Consider the following 12,299-nt stretch of genomic DNA (forward strand, 5'->3'; position numbering starts at 1 on the left):
TAGGAATATATCCCAAGAAACCAGAAACACCAATCAGAAAGGATATATGCACTCCTATGTTCATAGAAGCACAATTTACAATAGCTAAGATTTGGAAAGAGCCTAAGTGCCCATCAGCAGATGAGTGGATTCCATATACACAATGGAATAGTATGCTGCTGTAAAAAAGAAAGAACTCTTACCATTCACAACTGCATGGATGGACATGGAGAGCATTATGCTAAGCAAAAGAAGCCAGTCGGAGAAAGATAAATATCACATGATCTCACTCATTTGTGGAATATAATGAACAACATAAACTAATGAAAAAAAAATAGATCCATAGGCAGAGAAGCATGGAACAGACCATCAAACTTCAGAGGGAAGGTGTGGGAGGGTGGTGGGGCAGGGAAAAAGATCAACCAAAGGACTTGTATGCATGCATATAAGCCTAACCAATAGATACAGACAGTAGGGGGGTGAGTGCATGTGCTGGGTGGTGGGGGTGGCCAGGGAGAAGGTAATGGGGGGGGGGGGGGAGAAAGGGAGACATATGTAATACTATATGTAAAGAATCTAAAAAAAGGGCATAGGGCCCTGGCTGGTGAGCTCAGTGGTTAGTGTGTCAGTCTGCACACTGAAGGGTCATGAGCTCTGTTCCCAGTCAAAGGCATATGTTATTGTTGTAGGTTCAATCCTCAGCCCTGGTCTGGACATGTGTGGGAGACAACCAATTGATGTGTGTCTCTCATGTAGATGTTTCTTCTCTTCTCTTCCTTCCATTCTCTGTAAATATCAATGGAAAAAATATCCTCAGGTGAGGACTAGCAACAACAACAACAACAATGGGTAGAGGAGCTGAACAGACACCACTCCCAAGGAGACATACAAACAACCATCAGATATATGAAAAGATGTTCAACGTCACTAGCTATATAGGGAAATGCAAATCAAAAGTACGAGATACCACTGCACATCTGTTAGAATGGCTATTATCAACAAGACAGGTAATAGCAAGTATTGGAGAGGTTGTGGAGGAAAAGGAACTCCCATTCACTGGTGGTGGGAATGTAAAGTGGCACAACCACTATTGAAAACAGTACGTTGGTTCCCCAAAAGTCTAAAAATATAGTTACCTACTGACCCAGCAACCCCTCTCTTGGGTATCTACCCTAAAAACTCAAAAGCATTTATGCAACAATATGTTTATTGCAGCATTATTCATGGTAGCACAGACATGGAAACAACTAAAGTTGCCAGAAGCCGGTCCATCCTTGCTGCTTGACACAATCGCTGCAGGAAAGAAACATCTGCACAGCATATGTTTTAAGGGACCTGGCGTATATAGCATACTGTTCTTAATATGTTTGCTCCCCTTAGCACTATGTGTTTTAACCAAGGTCACCTCTCCGAGAAAGGTTGTTTCCCCAGGTAGGGATTTTTCCCTGAAGTTAGGGAGGGGATAAAACCCCTTAACTAAGTGCCAGGCGGGTAGTTAATCACTTTAACTACAAACAATCACGCTTAAGCTACATAATCTTTACTCCCTGGAATGGAGATAAGAAACGCCCTAACCTTTGAAATAGAAATTGACAGGATTAAAATCAACTGGTATAAATGCAGATGTAACAAGACAATAAACACCAGAACTTGGCTGGAGATCCTAACCAGAACTTGGATGGAGATCCTAACCAGAACTTGGATGGAGATCCTGGCTAGGCTGCTGATCAACTGAACACTGTCTCCATGTCATTCTTTCTTCGCTGACTCCGTCCACACCTTTTGGGACCCCAGCATAAAGTGTTTTTCCAAAGAGGACTGGATAAAGAAAATGTGGCACAAATATATGATGGAATACTACTCAGCCACAAGAGAAGATTAAATACTGCCATTTGCAACAACATGGATGGACCTTGAGAATATTATGTAAGTGAAATAAATCAGTCAAAAAAAGCTAAGAACCATATGATTTCACTCATATGTGAGATATAAAACTGAAACTCAGAGACACAGAAATGCAGTGATACTATGGTTACCAGAAAGAAGAAGGTGGGAGGCTAGTAGAGGGTAAAAAAGGTCCAAATATATAGTGGTAAAAGATGATTTGAATTTGGGTGGTGGGCTCACAATACAATATAAAGATCATGTATCATAGTATATACACTTGAAGCCTATATAACCCTATTAACCAATGTCACCCCAATAAATTTAGTAAAACCACACACAAATGCTGAGGAAAGCCCACCTCCACATTGACCCCTTCCCTACTCCTGCAACCATCAACTTTGCTGTCCACCCTATAGTGGCTAAATTTAACAAGTTGAGGAGTGAAATCTCAAAAACTAAAATTCTCTACTGGGCAGACAGGTCTGCAAGGATGAGGTTTATCAGTTTGAGGTTGACTCTATTTCTCTCCACCCATTTGTTGCCAACAATCTAAGAAAACAATAATCTCTGATCTGGTAGCCTAGGTCCCTCATCAGGTTGTTTCAAGGCAGCTAACATAATTCCTGTAGCAGAGGATTTGCCTTGACTAAAATGGGACAGTGATCTTTGAAATCAGATGCTCCTATAGCTTTGCTCCATATATTTCCAAACAGGAGTCCAGAATTACAACCATTCTTGAAGGACTTGTCACTCACACTGAAAATAACTATGCAATTGAAATAAACATTTATTCCATTTGATGGGGGAGCGACCCCTACCATTGTGCTTAACTTTAAGTCAAAATGAAATAAAGACTTTGTAATAGAGAATTGTCTTGATGTAGATACACGGTGTACTGACCCAATGGGAAGGCCTAGACTCCCACAGACAGTGGCCATAGCTGCGCTGAAGAGTGAGTTGCCTACAACAAACGAGTTGGTTCACAGGAGATCTGAGGCCTCGTCTTGCTCTCTAGCTTACAAGACCCTAAAACAGCGGTTCTCAACCTGTGGATCGCGACCCCTGAAAATACATCCTGCATATCAGATATGGAGTATTTACATTATGATTCATAACAGTAGCAAAATTACAGTTATGAAGTAGCAACGAAAATAATTTTATGGTTGGGGGTCACCACAACATGAGGAACTGTATTAAAGGGTCGTGGCATCAGGAAGGCTGAGAACCACTGCAACAAGTGATAAAGAGACTGTGCATGGGGGGACAGGTGTATGATGCAGTGTGCAGATGATGTCTTTATTTTTGACAGTATTACAGATGTCCTCATATCCACCCCTTTCCTCACCTCCACCCAGCCACCACCTCCACCCCAACCTACAATACATTATTGTCTTTGCCCATGGCAAACTTATATGCATATAAGTTTGTTGGTTAACATCTTGCCATCTCTCATGCACCCTCCACTCTGAAATCTGTGTCTGTTCCATGCATCCATGCCTCTGAACCTATTTTGTTTGTTAGTTTATTTTGTTCATTAGGTTGCACATACAAGTGAGATCATGTGATATTTGCTTCTCTGACTGGCTTATTTGAATTAGCATAATAATGACCAGGTCCCTCCATGGTGTCTCAAAGGGTAAAAGAGCCTTCTTTTTTATAGTCCCATAGTATTCCATTGTGTAAATGTATCAACAGAATGTACTACTGATGGGCACTTGGGCCATTTCCATATCTCAGCTACTGTAAATAACACTCTATGAACACAGTTGTGCATACATTCTTTCTGATTGGTGTTTTGGGTCTCTTAGGATATATTCCCAGAAGTGGATTGCTAGGTCACAAGGCAATTCAATTTTTAATTTTTTAAGGAAACTCCATGCTGTTTTCCACAGTGACTACACCAGTCTGCATTCTCAACATTACACTAGGGTTCCCTTTTCTTCACATCCTCAACACTACTTGTTTGTTGATTTATTGATAGTAGCCATTCTGACAGGTGTGTGGTGACACCTCATTATAGTCTTAATTTGCACCTCTCTGATGATTGGTGTCTTTGAGTAATTTTTTCATGTGTCTATTGGCCATCTGTATGTGTTTTTGGAGAGGTGTCTATTCAGGTCCTTTGCTCATTTTTTAAATTGGATTGCTTTCCTGGTGTTAACTTGTATAAGTTATTTATGTATCCCTGATCAGATGTGTCAGGGACAAATATGGGCTACCTTTTCATTTTGTTTATGGTATTTTTTGCTATGCAGAATATTTTCAGTTTGATGTATTTCATTTGTTTATCATTTTATTTGTCTCTCTAGCCGTAGCAGATGTAGGGGCAAAAATATGTGAATGTCACAGATCTTACTACATATGCTTTCTTATAGGTCTTCTAGGTTTTTTTGGTTTCATAACTTACATTTTTTGGTTTTGTGACTTGAAATTTATCCATTTTGAGTTTATTCTTGTGTATGGTGTAAGTTGGTGGTCTAATTTCATTTTTTTTGCATGTTCCTTTTCAATTTTCCCAACACCATTTGCTAAAAACATGGTCTTTACCCCATTATGTACTTTTGCCTTCTTTGTTAAGTATTAATTGACCATGATGGCATGGGCTGATTTCTGGGGTCTTAGTTCTTTTCCATTGGTCCATATGCCTATTCTTGTGCCAGTACCTGGCTGTTTTAATTACAGCGGCTAGGTAGTATAGTTTGATATCTGGTATTACGGACCTCCAACTTGTTCTTCTTTCTCAAGATAGCTGAGGCTATGTGGGGCCTTTCTTGCTTCAATATAAATTTTTGAAATATTTGTTTTAGATCTGTGAAACATGCCATTGATATTTAAATAGGATTGCACTGAATCGGTAGATTGCTTTGAGTAGTATGGGCATTTTAGGAGGCCAGTACTTTATCCGTTAGGCCACTGGGGCTAGTATTGACATTTTAATGATGTTAATCTTTCCAATACATGAACATGGTATTATTATGAGCATGATTTTCATTACTTTCAATTGTTAGTATCTTCCTCTATTTTTTTTCAATGTCTTATATTTTTCTGAGTACAGGTATTTTACCTCATTGGTTAAGATTATTCCTAGGTAACTTGTTTTTTGTTGTTGCAACAGTAAATTGGATTTTTTAAAAAAAATTTCTTTCTGAAAATTCATTACTGGTCTATTTCCACTTTGCTGAGAGTTTTGTTGAATGCTTTTTCAGTATCTATTGATATGATCATTTGATTTTTATCCTTCGTTTTATTCATATGATAAATCAGTAATGTCATTGGGGTGTTAAAGTCCCCTACTATGGCTATATTGCTGTTGATCTTTATCTGAAAGACCCCTATACATTTAAAAATATATCTAGGAGCTTTTATATTGGGCAGACATATGTTTACCAGGGTTATATCCTTTAGTTGAATTTTAGTATTTGCTGTAACCTTCTTTTTTACTTGTTTTGACCTTTGTTTTAAAGTCTATTTTGTCAGATTAAAGTATTGCCACTTCATCTTTTTTTGTTTCCATTTGCATGGAATATTTTCTTTTATCCATTCCTTTTTTAGGTGGTGTCTTTTTTTTTTTTTTTTTTTTTTTGAGGTGGGTCTCTTGTAGGCATGTGTTTTTATCCATTCAGCTACTCTGTGTCTTTTGATTGATATTTATTTATTGCCATTTTTATTCTTATGCCTATGCTCCTTTCTATCTCTTTCTTCTTCTTGCAATAGTCCCTTTAGCATTTCTTGCAGTGCTGGTTTGGTGGTAATAAATTCTTTTAGTCTTTTTTTTTTTTCCGTGAAGCTCTTTATTTCACTTTCAATTTTAAATGACAGCATTGCTGGATACAGTCGTCTAGAATTAGACCTGTGCTTTTCATTACTTTCAATACTTAATGCCACTCCCTTCCGACCTGAAGTGTTTCTTATTTAGAAGTCAGTTGACATTCTAATGGGAACTCCTTTTCAGGTAATTTTCTGTCTCTCTCTTTCTGCCCTTAAGATTCTTTGTATTTAACGTTTGCTATTTTAATCATGATGTGATTTTTTTGAGGTTATATTTGGGGTTATCTTGATTGGGACTCTCTTTGCTTCCTGAATTTGTGTGAACTTTTTCTTCACCAGAATAGAGAAGTTTTCTGTTCTTATTTCTTCAAATAGGTTCTCAATCCCTTGCTCATTTTCTTCTCCCTCTGGTATTCCTACAGTATGGATATTGTTACATTTCATTTTTTTTTCAAAGGTTCCTTAAACTATTCTCATGCTTTTAAATTATATATATATATTTTTGCCACTCTAATTGAGTGATTTTTTTTTTCTACCTTGTCTTCTAATTCACTGGTTCCTCTTATTGTTTTTTCTTTCCAGTGTATTCTTTATTTCAGCTATGTTATTCTTCATTTTCAATTGGCTGTTTTTTATAGTATCTATGGTTTTTTTTATTCATGCTATTGAGAATTCTTAGTACCATTACTTTATACTCTGTTTCTAATAAATGGCTTGCCTAACTTCATTTAGCATTTTGTGTGTGTATGTGTGAAGAGGGATTCCTCCTACTCTTTTATATGGGACATGTTTCTTTGTTTCCCAATTTTTGCTATTTCTTTGTGTTTGTGTCTGTGTGTTGGTAGGACTGCTATGACTCCCAGCCTTCTGGGGAGTAGTGGTGTAGTCTCCTTAATCTCCTTGAAGTATCCATCTTATATAAAAACTGCTGTTTGAAATTTTAACCCTGGTAGTATGGCTTCTGTCTTAAATAATATGGAAAATAAGACTACTCCCATTCCAGAGAGGCCATAAACTATGCCCCAGACAGAGTTGTCAGTGCTGACACTCAGACAGTTGCCAGGCCTTAAGATATGGTCTCAGGGTCCCTTTCCAGCATGCAGGCCTTCTTTCTCAGAAGGCCTGGAAGTCTCATTCCAAATTTGGGAGACAAAGGACTGGAAAAAAGTATAAAGAGAGTTTCCTCCATACTGGGGGCCCAGAATTTGAAAGACACATTTTTCTCTGGGCCTGCACAGAATTTAATAAAAAAAGGAACTCTTGTATTTGGCACTGCAGTTCAGCCTTTGCTTCGGCAGGGTGCTGTAACTGTAGTCGCTGGCCAGCTTAATAAAGGCTCCTAAATCTTGATCTGAGTCCCTGGTGGTCGTCTCCGTGGGTTGCCCATTACATTTGGAGGCCCGCAGAGAGATCCACTCTGGCCGAGTTGCCGGTGGACACCCTGGACGCCCCAGGCGAGGACATTCCAGTCTCCATCCTGGGTCCCAGGGAGGCGGAGTGTTTTCCTCTCAAAACTACAATCCGAAAACGAGCCACCTGGACCTCCAGTGGGGAGGTAAGAATCTGGTATCTGTCTGTGGAACGTTCCCTTCAGGACTCAAAAGAGGGCTGGACGCAGCGGTACCTCGGAGTCCGACCACCCGGACGCGACGGTGTCTAGGGGTCCTGGTCTGGGCAACCTTAGGTTGCATTTGTCTGGTTTGTTTTGTCTTTGTTCTTTGTTGTCTTTGTCTTTGTCAAAATGGGTCAGGGTCAGTCTGGTGTATGAATGTAAGTGTGAGAGTCTATGTGAAGTGAAAGCTACTTTGTGCCGTCTGGCTGTACACATGAGAGTATTTGTTCTGTTGTTTGTTTAAAGATAGGGCAAACCCCACTTTAGGGGGAAGACAGTAGAGAACTTTTAATTGCTTTTCCCTGATGTATAATTTTGCTGTGTTAGATTAAAATTTTAGAAGTCTAGGGTTAATTTAAAGGTATAAGGTTACAACCCAGAGAAGTTTAAACAAAGGCTTGTTGGGTTAAGATTAGGATGTTTTCTCATGGCCTGTGTAGGGTGAGGGAGAGGGACTGTTGGATTTTTATCATGTGGTCCCAAGACCTGCGACCTGCCTGCCCTTCGTGATAGATTTACAATTGGTCTCTGTTGGGGACAGCATCTGCTCTGACTGGGGGAGGAAGAGAGCCAAAAACTGCTCCAGAGTGGGTGTGAGATGGGGTAGTGGCAGTAGGATTTGCTAGATAGGGTAGTAGGCTCTCAACCTGCTGAGATGGAGGAGCCCTAGGCTGGGGGACAAGGGGATAGTCAGAGAGGTCAAAAGTGGTAAAAGAAGAGAAGGATTTGAGTCTCTGGGGCTTAAAAAAGGAAAAATCTAGGAGGGAGAGCAGCTAAGGACAGAGTAAATGGTTAATGCATAAAAGGGGGGACATCAGTGGGGAGAGCAGGGAGAGATAGTTTTTGTTGATTTTTACTTATCTGAACTATGCTGGACTCAAGGCTGCAAGCTGCTACTAAGCACAACAAGTTTTTCTCTGCCCTGTTTTGTTCTCTTTAACCCTTCCAATACTAAATTAGACTGATACAATATACTTGAAATTAAATAAGGAAGCAGTTCTTACCTGCTCTTAGTAATCTAAGAAATACTGGCTGTTTACTTTATAGTAATCATTAAAGGATTGAGGTTTCTAAGGATAGGGAATTACTGAGTAGAAGATCTGAGGCATGGTTCTGCATTTTTAAAGGACATAGAAAGAAGGTTTAAAGGCTAATTTGAAAGTATGTAATTAGAAGGAGAAATGTTAAAAGGAAATTAATTAAATGATACAGGCCAGTAAGCCAGAAAGAGTAAATAATTTATATTCTGCCTCCCTAAACAGAGGGTAAATAGTTATGCCAAAGTACTTAAGGGGGACTGATAAAAGAAATCCAACAGTTACTGTTTCCTTATAACTCTGAAGAGTCCATAAAAAGGACTGGCAAGGAAAATCAGAAGATCTTAAGGCAGGTCAGTAGCTTTTTCTCCTTATGTAATTCCTCCGAAATTTGGCAATACTTGCTAAATAAATCACGGCAATACATTTCTTTGCATAAATTCAATAAGACTGGTTTCCAATAGTGGTTTTATTGACCAAAAACTTTGACTGGAGTATCATGTTTTAAAGAGCCCTGTCTGAGCTCTGAAGACTTAAAGCCAATAAGAGTGCCATAGAGAAAGCCTGGTATCTTGCTTGGTTGCCCTGAAAATAGCTGGCGCTGGAACATCAGGCCCATGCCCTACCATCACTGGCGGTTGGTCAGAGTAGAAGGGGAGCAATAAGGATGCCTCTGTGTCCCTGCGGAACCCCCACACACTCTGGGACACGACGAGTAGGAGGGCTGCTGAGAAGGGCCTTAAAGCAAGGACAATGGGCCCGGGCAGAGCCACTGCAGTTGAGGAATTCACCTAACTCAGCAGATACTGCAGGCAGGACTGATAGCAGCTAGATGGCTTGGTTTCCTGGCCCTATGGGGCACATTAAGATTCAATCATGAAATTCCAGCAAAGGTAGTCAGTTACCATTCTTGTTGTGTTTATGCAATCAGGCCAAATTGAATACAGTAAATAAATTAGTATTTTAATAAAAAGAGGGATAATTTTAAGGAGAAAAACTCTATTTCAATAGAGGTTATTAAAAATGAAATGTTTTCTTTCCCTCCCACCAGACCCTTTGCCCTTTGTTACAGTTTGTCACAAGCCCACCTCCTTCTATGCCCAGGCCTCATCGTTCCTCTGACAGACAGCAAGGATCTCTTGGCTCTGAAAGAAACCTTCAACCCGCCTCAGCACAAAGCAGCTACAGAAGAAATCCTGTGTCCCCTTTCCCTGAAATAATTCAGAGCCAGGATCCTTGAGGGAATATATTAAGTAGTAAGACAGACATGAGCAGAGCAAGGACGATGGGCCAGATGTAACTAAGTCTTTCCACCTCTATGTATGTAAGACAAGGGGACTCCCCAGAAGCAAGAGGGAACTAGGCTGCAGACGAAGCAGCCCGGGAGGCTGCCCTAAAACCAGTGGGGCCTCTTCAGATTCTCGTGACTCTTCCAGACCCTGACCTACCCATATCACCAGCTTACATGGAAACCCAATCTAGAAATGCTGAAATCCACAACTAATCTTTACTCAAGTTCTTACAGGCTTTACAGTCTACCCAGAAAGCAGACCAGAAGCACGTCCGAGATGCTCTGCCTGTATCCAGTTCATCCCTTCCAACCTGGTGACTCTGTTTGGGTAAAGAAATTTGCCACCCAAGGACTGACTCCTACCTGGAAAGGACCACTCCCATGGCAGTCAAGGTTAACGGGATCCTGATGTGGCTTCATCACACCCAGCTTAAGACAGCCCAGGCAAAATAGAGAGTCTAGGACTCTTCACACCCTCTAGAGATTACTTCTGGCCCTCATTCCAGGCCCTTATCTTATAAACAGGCCCACTGACTTTATTTGGCAGAAAATTAATTATAGTCCTCAGGGGTCAATATAACTCTCTCCCCAACAATGACCCAAAAGGGTCAAATGATTTGACTCATGTACATAAAACCAGTGGGGAATGAAGTATCCATCTTATATAAAAACTGCTGTTTGAAATTTTAACGCTGGTAGTATGGTTTCTGTTTTAAATAATAAGGAAAATAAGACTACTCCCATTCCAGAGAGGCCGTAAACTATGCCCCAGACAGAGTTGTCAGTGCTGACACCCAGAGAGTTGCCAGGCCTTGAGATATGGTCTCATGGCCCCTTCCCAGCACACAGGTCTTCTTTCTCAGAAGGCCTGGAAGTCTCATTCCAAATTTGGGAGACAAAGGACTGGAAAAAGTATAAATAAAGAGAGTTTCCTCCATACTGGGGGCCCAGAATTTGAAAGATACATTTTCCTCTGGGCCTGCACAGAATATAATAATAAAATGTAACTCCTGTAGTCCACAGGAAGTGGGCCTAACCCATCAGTCAGACATCCTTAGCGCTGCCATTGAGGCGGGAGAGGTTCCTGCCACCGCTGCTGCACTCGCCAGTCATGAGCCCGGCTTCTGGCTGAGTGGCGCTCCCACTGTGGGAGCACACTGACCACCAGGGGGGCAGCTCCTGCATTGAGCATCTTCCCCCTGGTGGTCAGTGCACGTCATAGCGACCAGTCGTTCTGCTGTTCGATCAATTTGCATATTAGCCTTTTATTATCATAAAATATGCCTTTGAGATTCCAATTATAATCTGTTATCTGAGTACCCTCCTACATGTGACACCATAGACACCTCTGGATTTCAGTCTTTTATGAAAGCAAAGAAGCCCTATTTACTAGATCTATAAACCTTTCCTTTGTGGTTGATGCAAATCTAATGGATCTTCCCTTTGGAGAATGATGTTTATAAATCCCTGCAGATGATGTTTTATTGAATAGTACACTTGGAACCTATATCATTTTGCAAACCAATTTCACTCCAATAAATTCAATTAAAAAAACTAAAAGCAACAAATGAACAAATGAAAAACACCCCAAAACTCATAGACACAGTCCACAGTATGGTGGTTACTAGAGGGGATGGGGTTGGAGATAATAAAGGGTAAAAGGGGCAAATATATGGTAACAGAAGATTTGACCTTGGATGATAGGCACACAATTCAATAAACAGATCATGTATCATAGAATCGTATTCTTGAAACTTATATAATCTTATTAAGCAATGTCACCCCAATAAATTGAAAATTTTCAAAGAACCTAAATTAATGAAGAGAGATACAATGATACAATGTTAATTCTCTCCAAAGTGACATATAGATTTTATGTAATACCAATAAAAATCTCAGTAGAACTTTGTAGCTACATAAAAAAATTTATAAGGAAGAGCCAAGCAGTTATAATACCTAAAATACTTTTAAAAAAGGATATATTTGAAAAAATAGTATATTAAGACTGTGAAGCTACACTAATCAGGGTGAAAGTGTTTTCCAAAAAAAAGGTGTTAGAACAATTCATCATCTGTATGCAACGAAATGAATCTAGACCTAAACTTTACACTTTTATACATAGATTAACTAAAAATGGATTATAGATCTCAGTGTAACATGTAAAACTAAAATTATTTGGAAGAAAATATAAAATAAAATCTTCATGTCTTGGGATTAGGTATAGAGTTCTAGGAAGACAGCAAAGGCAAGCTTCATTAAGAATATGTGATAAATTGGATTTCAAAATGAAAAATGAAAAGACAAGCTACAGTTTAGAAAAAAAATTATAAAACATATATCAAATGACATAAAGACTGTCAAAAATTCAATAAGAAATAAATAATCCAGACTAAAAAAATGGACACAGATCCTCAATAAATATTTCATCAAAGAGGATATTAAAGTGTCAAATAAGCACATTAAAGATGGATAATGACATAATTATCAATTAATGAAATGCATATTAAACAATGATTAGATACAAGTACACATAGATTTAAAAAGTTAAAAAATTTAAAAGTCTTAACAATACCAAATTTTGGCAAAGATGTAGAGCAACTATAATTCTCATACATTGCTGGTGTGAGTACTAAATGATACCATCACTCTGGAAAGCTGTTTGGCAGTTTCTGATACAGTTAAACAAATATTTATAATACAGTAATCATACTCTGAAAGACATGAA

At 39.3% G+C, this 12,299-nt stretch overlaps 1 protein-coding gene across 1 annotated transcript in view; it reads right to left on the bottom strand.

Annotated features, from left to right (window-relative positions):
- The window catches only part of LOC118656595 (ATP-binding cassette sub-family A member 3-like), a 343,556-nt gene that overhangs the window by 144,095 nt on the left and 187,162 nt on the right, over positions 1-12,299 (bottom strand). The window lies entirely within an intron of this gene.

Source organism: Myotis myotis, unplaced genomic scaffold (genome assembly GCF_014108235.1).
Source record: "Myotis myotis isolate mMyoMyo1 unplaced genomic scaffold, mMyoMyo1.p scaffold_m19_p_5, whole genome shotgun sequence".
Classification (NCBI taxonomy): Eukaryota; Metazoa; Chordata; class Mammalia; order Chiroptera; family Vespertilionidae; genus Myotis; species Myotis myotis.